This window comes from Cryptomeria japonica, unplaced genomic scaffold (assembly GCF_030272615.1).
Source record: "Cryptomeria japonica unplaced genomic scaffold, Sugi_1.0 HiC_scaffold_144, whole genome shotgun sequence".
Classification (NCBI taxonomy): Eukaryota; Viridiplantae; Streptophyta; class Pinopsida; order Cupressales; family Cupressaceae; genus Cryptomeria; species Cryptomeria japonica.
This window is the reverse complement of record NW_026728966.1, coordinates 115,789-126,696: the sequence shown is the minus strand read 5'-3', so window position 1 is coordinate 126,696 and position 10,908 is coordinate 115,789. Positions and strand designations below refer to the sequence as shown.

General features: G+C 64.0%; 2 non-coding genes across 2 annotated transcripts; both read right to left on the bottom strand.

Annotated features, from left to right (window-relative positions):
• Positions 1–3,070: 3,070 nt before the first annotated feature.
• Positions 3,071–3,189, bottom strand: LOC131866424 (5S ribosomal RNA). The gene has a single exon (XR_009365037.1). It is a non-coding gene; the product is annotated as a 5S ribosomal RNA (ribosomal RNA).
• A 5,915-nt stretch (positions 3,190–9,104) lies between these two features.
• Positions 9,105–9,223, bottom strand: LOC131866405 (5S ribosomal RNA). Its single transcript, XR_009365019.1, has one exon. It is a non-coding gene; the product is annotated as a 5S ribosomal RNA (ribosomal RNA).
• Positions 9,224–10,908: the final 1,685 nt, after the last annotated feature.

The window sequence follows — 10,908 nt, the reverse complement described above, 5'->3', positions numbered from 1 at the left end:
AGCCCGGTTTGCCCCGGGTGCGCACCTCGCCTGCACCTTGGCCGGGGTGGGCACCCTGGCTGGGTTTGCCCAGGGTGCGCTCCGAAGCGGGGTTACTGGAGCGCCCCCTCTTTTTTTGTCAGAGCGTTTGGTGGGGTTTCTCGCATTGGCTCTTCCCAGGCCCGGTTGTTGGGTGCGCTCCCACCCTGGCGCGCGCGAAGTTGGAAGTTGGGTTAATTGCCCGGGCGCGCACCTTCGCCAGGGTGGGCACCTTGGTGCGCACACCTTGGCTGGGCTGCGCACCAGGGCGGGCTCAAGATGGCACCAGCATTCCCTTTTTCTCACTATCTTTCAAAACGGAAATTTTAAAATCTCGTTTTTTTTTGCCTTTTATGGAAATTAGTGAAGGCATCGCATCAAAGGTGCGCACCTCGCTGCCCACCTTGGTGTGCTCCGAGGTGCCCACCACGGTGCGCTCCGAGGTGCCCACCACGGTGCGCAACGCCGGTGCGAACCCGGGAGCGCCCCGATGTGTGCTCCAAGGTGCGGCGTGCACGAAGCCGGACCCCGGTTTGCCCCGGGTGCGCACCTCGCGTGCACCTTGGTGCGCACACCTTGGCTGGGTTGCGCGGCCTGGTGGGCACCATGGTGCGCACCAAGGAGCGCTCCAAAGTGTGCTCCAAGGTGCGGCGTGCACGAAGTCCTAGCCCGGTTTGCCCCGGGTGCGCACCTTCGCCGCGGTGGGCACCATGGCGTGCACGAAGTCGGAGCCCGGTTTGCCCCGGGTGCGCACCTCGCGTGCACCTTCGCCGGGGTGGGCACCTCGGCTGGGTTGCGCGCCCTGGTGCGCACCAAGGAGCGCTCCGAAGTGTGCTCCAAGGTGCGGCGTGCACGAAGTCGGAGCCCGGTTTGCCCCGGGTGCGCACCTTCGCCGCGGTGGGCACCCTGGTGCGCACCATGGCGTGCACGAAGTCGGAGCCCGGTTTGCCCCGGGTGCGCACCTCGCGTGCACCTTCGGCGGGGTTGCGCGCCCTGGTGCGCACCAAGGAGCGCTCCGAAGTGTGCTCCAAGGTGCGGCGTGCACGAAGTCGGAGCCCGGTTTGCCCCGGGTGCGCACCTCGCGTGCACCTTCGGCGGGGTTGCGCGCCCTGGTGGGCACCATGGTGCGCACCAAGGAGCGCTCCGAAGTGTGCTCCAAGGTGCGGCGTGCACGAAGTCGGAGCCCGGTTTGCCCCGGGTGCGCACCTCGCGTGCACCTTCGCCGCGGTGGGCACCATGGCGTGCACGAAGTCGGAGCCCGGTTTGCCCCGGGTGCGCACCTCGCGTGCACCTTCGCCGGGGTGGGCACCTCGGCTGGGTTGCGCGCCCTGGTGCGCACCAAGGAGCGCTCCGAAGTGTGCTCCAAGGTGCGGCGTGCACGAAGTCGGAGCCCGGTTTGCCCCGGGTGCGCACCTCGCGTGCACCTTCGCCGCGGTGGGCACCATGGCGTGCACGAAGTCGGAGCCCGGTTTGCCCCGGGTGCGCACCCCGCGTGCACCTTCGCCGGGGTGGGCACCTCGGCTGGGTTGCGCGCCCTGGTGCGCACCAAGGAGCGCTCCGAAGTGTGCTCCAAGGTGCGGCGTGCACGAAGTCGGAGCCCGGTTTGCCCCGGGTGCGCACCTCGCGTGCACCTTCGCCGCGGTGGGCACCTTGGCTGGGTTGGGCACCATTGAGCGCTCCGAAGTGTGCTCCAAGGTGCGCACCATGGCCCTCCAAGGTGCGCAGCATGGCGTGCACGAAGTCGGAGCCCGGTTTGCCCCGGGTGCGCACCTCGCGTGCACCTTCGCCAGGGTGGGCACCTCGGTGCGCACACCTTCTCAATGTTTTCTTGCCTTTTCTGGAAATTGGTGAAGGCAGCGCATCAAAGGTGCGCACCTCGGTGTGCTCCGAGGTGCGAACCCGAGAGCGCTCCGAGGTGCCCACGAAGTCGAAAGTCGGGTTAATTGCATTGTTTTCCCCGGGTGCGCTCCGAGGTGCGCAACATCGGTGCGCACCAAGGAGGGCTCCGAAGTGTGCTCCAAGGTGCGCACGATTCGGAGCTCGGTTTGCCCGGGGTGCGCACACCTTGGCTGGGTTGCGCACCCTTTGTGCGCTCCAAGGTGCGCACGAAGTCGGAGCTCGGTTTGCCCCGGGTGCGCACCTTCGCCAGGGTGCGCACCTTGATGCGCACGCCTTGGCTGGGCTGCGCACCTTGGTGGGCGCCATGGTGCGCACCTTTCGTGCGCTCCAAGGTGCGCACGAAGTCGGAGCTCGGTTTGCCCCGGGTGCGCACCTTGGTGGGCGCCATGGTGCACTCCGAGGTGCCCAAGATTGGTGCGCACCAAGGAGCGCTCCGAAGTGCGCTCCAAGGTGCGCAGGTGCGCGCGAAGTCGAAAGTTGGGTTAATTGTCCGGTTTGCCTCGGGTGCGCACCTTGCGTGCACCTTCGCCAGGGTGGGCGCCTTGGTGCGCACACCTTGGCTGGGCTGCGCACCCGGGCGCGCACACCTTGGCACCCGCGTTTCCTTCATTTTAAATTTTTTTTTTTTACAATCTCTCAAGTGGGAAATTCTATAATCTCAACTTTTTTTGCCTTTTCAGGAAACTTTTGAATGGAGCGCATCATTGGTGCGCTCCGAAGTGTGCTCCAAGGTGCGCACCTCTGGTGTGCTCCAAAGCTCTCTCCAGCTGCGTGCACCTGCCCCGGCCGCGCACCCGGCCCCGCCCAGCTTCGCTCACCTGTCCCGGGCGTCTGGTGCGGAACCTTAGAGTAAGAAACATCACCGTGCACCTTGGCCAACGTGCGCGACTCGACCGAGCGCGCACTGGCCGAGGTGCACACCGATTTCACCTGGGTGCGCGCGCAGCACCTCGGGCGCACCGGGGTGCGCGCACAACGCCCGGGTTGCACCGTGGCCTGTGTGCTCGGGGCGCCTCGGGTGCGCGCTCGGTGTCGCCCCCGCGCGCGCGGTAGTGCGGGCAGCGCACCCCGGCCCGGCCCGGCCCCGACGAGAACGCAAACGGGCAAAAGGTTTATTCAAATAGCATTGCGACGCCCGGCGAAAAACTAAGAAAGGGTGCAACACCGGGACTTCCCGGGAGGTCACCCATCCCAGTACTACTCCGGCCCAAGCGCGCTTAACTGCGGAGTTCTGATGGGATCCGGTGCACTAACGCTGGTATGATCGCACCCGTTATGAGCTTGTCGCAGTGTGTACTTAGCAAACCGCGACCCACGTGCGAATCCACCCCGGCCACCCACCCCCGTCGAGGTGCACACCCTCCCTCGCGAAGTGCGCCCCGTTCGCCAAGTGTGAGCCCTGCCCGGGTGCGCGCACCTTGCTAGGGCGTCGGGTGTGCACCCGGCCCGGCCTACGTGCGTGCACCTGGACGGGGCGTCGTGTGCGTGCAGTGTCCCGTCTGCAACGCGGTGCCCACACACCACCTCGGGCGCAACGACCTGCGCTCACATGTGGGCCGAGTGCACCTTGGTGCATGTTCGGGGCGCCTCGGGTGCACGCTCGATCTTGCCCCGGTGCACCAAGGCGCTCGGTTTGCCCCGGGTGCGCACTTGGTGCAAGGTGGGCACCCAAAATAGGGATCAAGCACCAAAACACAAGTTTCGGGATGCAAAATGGGACCCAAGGACCACAAATGCGTTCCAAGACCCATGATGGGTCCACGAGAACAAAAATGTGTTCCGAGACTTAATAAACAAATATTGGGTTTTAGGAGAAGAAACATGCTCTGATGCCCAAAACGAGAATCGACCCCGAAAAGGCCACAGGCCAAAAGTGGGATGCGAGACAAAAAAAAATGGGACCCGAGGACCAAAATTGGGTTCCCAGGTCGAAGACAGGGCAACCGGACAAGAAACGACCTCTAAGGCTCGAAATGAGTCCCGACGACTAAAACTTGACAAGAAGCACCCATCAGGCACCCAACTCGACACCCATGGGATGCCGACCCACCCGGGCTTCCACCTAGCACACCTTGGCACCCACCCACCCTCGCACCCAACCTCGCACCCAACTTAGCACCTTTGAACCCACATTGGCACTCACCCTGACCCTGGCACCTTGGAACCCACATTGGCACTCACCTTGACCCTGGCACCCACCTTTGCACTCACCTTGGGACCCACCCTGGCTCCCACCTCGGCACCCACCCAGACACCCACCTTGGTTCCTTGGCACCCACCTTGGATCCTTGGCACCCACCCCGACACCCACCTTGGCACGCAACTTGGCTACTTGCCACCCACCTTGGCTCCTTGACGCCCACCCCGACAACCACCCCGTGACCTACCCTGGCTAGGGTTGGTGCACACCCACCCTGGTGCCCACCTTGGCACCCACCCCATGACCCACCTTGGCACGCACCTTAGTACCCACCCCGTTACCCACCCTAGGACCCACCCCGTGACCCACCTTGGCCAGGGTGGGTGCCTTGGTGCGCACAACTTGCCTGGGCTGCACACCAGGGCGGGCTCAAGATGGCACCCGCGTTCCGTTTTTTTCACTATCTTTCAAAACGGAAATTTTAAAATCTCGTTTTTTTTTTTTTTTTGCCTTTTCTGGAAATTAGTGAAGGCAGCGCATCAAAGGTGCGCAATGCTGGTGCGAACCCGGGAGCGCTCCGATGTGTGCTCCAAGGTGCGGCGTGCACGAAGTCCGAGCCCGGCTTGCCCCGGGTGCGCACCTCGCGTGCACCTTCGCCGGGGTGAGCACCTTGGCTGGGTTGCGCGCCCTGGTGCGCACCAAGGAGCGCTCTGAAGTGTGCTCCAAGGTGCGGCGTGCACGAAGTCGGAGCTCGGTTTGCCCCGGGTGTGCACCTCGGGTGCGCACCTCGCGTGCACCTTCGCTGCGGTGGGCACCTTGGCTGGGTTGCGCGCCTTGGTGGGCACCATGCAGTGCACGAAGTCGGAGCCCGGTTTGCCCCGGGCGCGCACCTCCGCCAGGGTGGGCACCTTGGTGCGCACAACTTGCCTGGGCTGCGCACCAGGAAGGGCTCAAGATGGCACCCGCGTTCCGTTTTTTTCACTATCTTTCAGAACGGAAATTTTAAAATATCGTTTTTTTTTGCCTTTTCTGGAAATTAGTGAAGGCAGCGCATCAAAGGTGCGCAACGCTGGTGCGAACCTGGGAGCGCTCCGATGTGTGCTCCAAGGTGCGGCGTGCACGAAGTCGGAGCCCGGTTTGCCCCGGGTGCGCCCTGGTGGGCACCATGGTGCGCACCAAGGAGCGCTCCGAAGTGTGCTCCAAGGTGCGGCCTGCACGAAGTCGGAGCCCGGTTTGCCCCGGGTGTGCACCGCGGGTGGGCACCTTGGTGCGCATGCCTTGCCTGGGCTGCGCACCAGGGCGGGCTCAAGATGGCACCCGCGTTCCGTTTTTTTCACTATCTTTCAAAACGGAAATTTTAAAATCTCATTTTTTTTTGCCTTTTCTGGAAATTAGTGAAGGCAGCGCATCAAAGGTGCGCACCTCGCTGCCCACCACGGTGCGCAACGCCGGTGGGCACCCGGGAGTGCTTCGAAGTGTGCTCCAAGGTGCTGCGTGCACGTTGTCGGAGCCCGGTTTGCCCCGGGTGCGCACCTCGCGTGCACCTTCGTCGGGGTGGGCACCTTGGCTGGGTTTGCCCCGGCTGCGCTCCGAAGCGGGGTTATTGGAGCGCCGCCTCTTTTTTTGTCGGAGCGTTTGGTGGGGTTTCTCGCATTGGCTCTTCCCAGGCCCGGTTGCCACCCTGGCGCGCACGAAGTCGGAAGTAGGGTTAATTGCCCGGGTGCGCACCTTTGCCAGGGTGGGCACCTTACCTGGGCTGTGCACCAGGGCGGGCTCAAGATGGCACCCGCGTTCCGTTTTTTTCACTATCTTTCAAAACGGAAATTTTAAAATCTCCTCTTTTTTTTGCCTTTTCTGGAAATTAGTGAAGGCAGCGCATCAAAGGTGCGCACCTCGCTGCCCACCTTGGTGTGCTCTGAGGTGCGCACCCGGGAGCGCTACGAAGTGTGCTCCAAGGTGCGGCGTGCACGTTGTCGGAGCCCGGTTTGCCCCGGGTGCGCACCTCGCCTGCACCTTGGCCGGGGTGGGCACCCTGGCTGGGTTTGCCCAGGGTGCGCTCCGAAGCGGGGTTACTGGAGCGCCCCCTCTTTTTTTGTCAGAGCGTTTGGTGGGGTTTCTCGCATTGGCTCTTCCCAGGCCCGGTTGTTGGGTGCGCTCCCACCCTGGCGCGCGCGAAGTTGGAAGTTGGGTTAATTGCCCGGGCGCGCACCTTCGCCAGGGTGGGCACCTTGGTGCGCACACCTTGGCTGGGCTGCGCACCAGGGCGGGCTCAAGATGGCACCAGCATTCCCTTTTTCTCACTATCTTTCAAAACGGAAATTTTAAAATCTCGTTTTCTTTTGCCTTTTATGGAAATTAGTGAAGGCATCGCATCAAAGGTGCGCACCTCGCTGCCCACCTTGGTGTGCTCCGAGGTGCCCACCACGGTGCGCTCCGAGGTGCCCACCACGGTGCGCAACGCCGGTGCGAACCCGGGAGCGCCCCGATGTGTGCTCCAAGGTGCGGCGTGCACGAAGCCGGACCCCGGTTTGCCCCGGGTGCGCACCTCGCGTGCACCTTGGTGCGCACACCTTGGCTGGGTTGCGCGGCCTGGTGGGCACCATGGTGCGCACCAAGGAGCGCTCCGAAGTGTGCTCCAAGGTGCGGCGTGCACGAAGTCCTAGCCCGGTTTGCCCCGGGTGCGCACCTTCGCCGCGGTGGGCACCATGGCGTGCACGAAGTCGGAGCCCGGTTTGCCCCGGGTGCGCACCTCGCGTGCACCTTCGCCGGGGTGGGCACCTCGGCTGGGTTGCGCGCCCTGGTGCGCACCAAGGAGCGCTCCGAAGTGTGCTCCAAGGTGCGGCGTGCACGAAGTCGGAGCCCGGTTTGCCCCGGGTGCGCACCTTCGCCGCGGTGGGCACCCTGGTGCGCACCATGGCGTGCACGAAGTCGGAGCCCGGTTTGCCCCGGGTGCGCACCTCGCGTGCACCTTCGGCGGGGTTGCGCGCCCTGGTGCGCACCAAGGAGCGCTCCGAAGTGTGCTCCAAGGTGCGGCGTGCACGAAGTCGGAGCCCGGTTTGCCCCGGGTGCGCACCTCGCGTGCACCTTCGGCGGGGTTGCGCGCCCTGGTGGGCACCATGGTGCGCACCAAGGAGCGCTCCGAAGTGTGCTCCAAGGTGCGGCGTGCACGAAGTCGGAGCCCGGTTTGCCCCGGGTGCGCACCTCGCGTGCACCTTCGCCGCGGTGGGCACCATGGCGTGCACGAAGTCGGAGCCCGGTTTGCCCCGGGTGCGCACCTCGCGTGCACCTTCGCCGGGGTGGGCACCTCGGCTGGGTTGCGCGCCCTGGTGCGCACCAAGGAGCGCTCCGAAGTGTGCTCCAAGGTGCGGCGTGCACGAAGTCGGAGCCCGGTTTGCCCCGGGTGCGCACCTCGCGTGCACCTTCGCCGCGGTGGGCACCATGGCGTGCACGAAGTCGGAGCCCGGTTTGCCTCGGGTGCGCACCCCGCGTGCACCTTCGCCGGGGTGGGCACCTCGGCTGGGTTGCGCGCCCTGGTGCGCACCAAGGAGCGCTCCGAAGTGTGCTCCAAGGTGCGGCGTGCACGAAGTCGGAGCCCGGTTTGCCCCGGGTGCGCACCTCGCGTGCACCTTCGCCGCGGTGGGCACCTTGGCTGGGTTGGGCACCATTGAGCGCTCCGAAGTGTGCTCCAAGGTGCGCACCATGGCCCTCCAAGGTGCGCAGCATGGCGTGCACGAAGTCGGAGCCCGGTTTGCCCCGGGTGCGCACCTCGCGTGCACCTTCGCCAGGGTGGGCACCTCGGTGCGCACACCTTCTCAATGTTTTCTTGCCTTTTCTGGAAATTGGTGAAGGCAGCGCATCAAAGGTGCGCACCTCGGTGTGCTCCGAGGTGCGAACCCGAGAGCGCTCCGAGGTGCCCACGAAGTCGAAAGTCGGGTTAATTGCATTGTTTTCCCCGGGTGCGCTCCGAGGTGCGCAACATCGGTGCGCACCAAGGAGGGCTCCGAAGTGTGCTCCAAGGTGCGCACGATTCGGAGCTCGGTTTGCCCGGGGTGCGCACACCTTGGCTGGGTTGCGCACCCTTTGTGCGCTCCAAGGTGCGCACGAAGTCGGAGCTCGGTTTGCCCCGGGTGCGCACCTTCGCCAGGGTGCGCACCTTGATGCGCACGCCTTGGCTGGGCTGCGCACCTTGGTGGGCGCCATGGTGCGCACCTTTCGTGCGCTCCAAGGTGCGCACGAAGTCGGAGCTCGGTTTGCCCCGGGTGCGCACCTTGGTGGGCGCCATGGTGCACTCCGAGGTGCCCAAGATTGGTGCGCAACAAGGAGCGCTCCGAAGTGCGCTCCAAGGTGCGCAGGTGCGCGCGAAGTCGAAAGTTGGGTTAATTGTCCGGTTTGCCTCGGGTGCGCACCTTGCGTGCACCTTCGCCAGGGTGGGCGCCTTGGTGCGCACACCTTGGCTGGGCTGCGCACCCGGGCGCGCACACCTTGGCACCCGCGTTTCCTTCATTTTAAATTTTTTTTTTTTACAATCTCTCAAGTGGGAAATTCTATAATCTCAACTTTTTTTGCCTTTTCAGGAAACTTTTGAATGGAGCGCATCATTGGTGCGCTCCGAAGTGTGCTCCAAGGTGCGCACCTCTGGTGTGCTCCAAAGCTCTCTCCAGCTGCGTGCACCTGCCCCGGCCGCGCACCCGGCCCCGCCCAGCTTCGCTCACCTGTCCCGGGCGTCTGGTGCGGAACCTTAGAGTAAGAAACATCACCGTGCACCTTGGCCAACGTGCGCGACTCGACCGAGCGCGCACTGGCCGAGGTGCACACCGATTTCACCTGGGTGCGCGCGCAGCACCTCGGGCGCACCGGGGTGCGCGCACAACGCCCGGGTTGCACCGTGGCCTGTGTGCTCGGGGCGCCTCGGGTGCGCGCTCGGTGTCGCCCCCGCGCGCGCGGTAGTGCGGGCAGCGCACCCCGGCCCGGCCCGGCCCCGACGAGAACGCAAACGGGCAAAAGGTTTATTCAAATAGCATTGCGACGCCCGGCGAAAAACTAAGAAAGGGTGCAACACCGGGACTTCCCGGGAGGTCACCCATCCTAGTACTACTCCGGCCCAAGCGCGCTTAACTGCGGAGTTCTGATGGGATCCGGTGCACTAACGCTGGTATGATCGCACCCGTTATGAGCTTGTCGCAGTGTGTACTTAGCAAACCGCGACCCACGTGCGAATCCACCCCAGCCACCCACCCCCGTCGAGGTGCACACCCTCCCTCGCGAAGTGCGCCCCGTTCGCCAAGTGTGAGCCCTGCCCGGGTGCGCGCACCTTGCTAGGGCGTCGGGTGTGCACCCGGCCCGGCCTACGTGCGTGCACCTGGACGGGGCGTCGTGTGCGTGCAGTGTCCCGTCTGCAACGCGGTGCCCACACACCACCTCGGGCGCAACGACCTGCGCTCACATGTGGGCCGAGTGCACCTTGGTGCATGTTCGGGGCGCCTCGGGTGCACGCTCGATCTTGCCCCGGTGCACCAAGGCGCTCGGTTTGCCCCGGGTGCGCACTTGGTGCAAGGTGGGCACCCAAAATAGGGATCAAGCACCAAAACACAAGTTTCGGGATGCAAAATGGGACCCAAGGACCACAAATGCGTTCCAAGACCCATGATGGGTCCACGAGAACAAAAATGTGTTCCGAGACTTAATAAACAAATATTGGGTTTTAGGAGAAGAAACATGCTCTGATGCCCAAAACGAGAATCGACCCCGAAAAGGCCACAGGCCAAAAGTGGGATGCGAGACAAAAAAAAATGGGACCCGAGGACCAAAATTGGGTTCCCAGGTCGAAGACAGGGCAACCGGACAAGAAACGACCTCTAAGGCTCGAAATGAGTCCCGACGACTAAAACTTGACAAGAAGCACCCATCAGGCACCCAACTCGACACCCATGGGATGCCGACCCACCCGGGCTTCCACCTAGCACACCTTGGCACCCACCCACCCTCGCACCCAACCTCGCACCCAACTTAGCACCTTTGAACCCACATTGGCACTCACCCTGACCCTGGCACCTTGGAACCCACATTGGCACTCACCTTGACCCTGGCACCCACCTTTGCACTCACCTTGGGACCCACCCTGGCTCCCACCTCGGCACCCACCCAGACACCCACCTTGGTTCCTTGGCACCCACCTTGGATCCTTGGCACCCACCCCGACACCCACCTTGGCACGCAACTTGGCTACTTGCCACCCACCTTGGCTCCTTGACGCCCACCCCGACAACCACCCCGTGACCTACCCTGGCTAGGGTTGGTGCACACCCACCCTGGTGCCCACCTTGGCACCCACCCCATGACCCACCTTGGCACGCACCTTAGTACCCACCCTGTTACCCACCCTAGGACCCACCCCGTGACCCACCTTGGCCAGGGTGGGTGCACCCACCCTGGTGCCCACCTTGGCACCCACCCATCCTAGCACCCAGCCTGTGACCGGGCTTGGAACCCAACCTTGCACCCGTCTTGGCCAGTGTGGGTGCGCACCCATCCTGGCACCCACGTTGTGACACACCCTTTAACCCACGCACCCTAGCAGCCACGTTGGCACCCACCTTGGAACACAACCTAGCAACTTGGCACCCACCCCGTGACCCACCTTGGCATCCACCATAGCAGTCGCCCACTTGGCACCCACCTTGGAACCCAAGTTGGCACCCACCTCGGCACCCACCTTGACACTTGTGGACCCACCTTGCCACTCACCCTAGCATCGACCCATCCTAGCACCCACCCTGGCACCTTTGCACCCTAGCACTCACCCATCCTAGCACCTAACCTATGACCCACCTTGACACTCACCCTCGCACCCA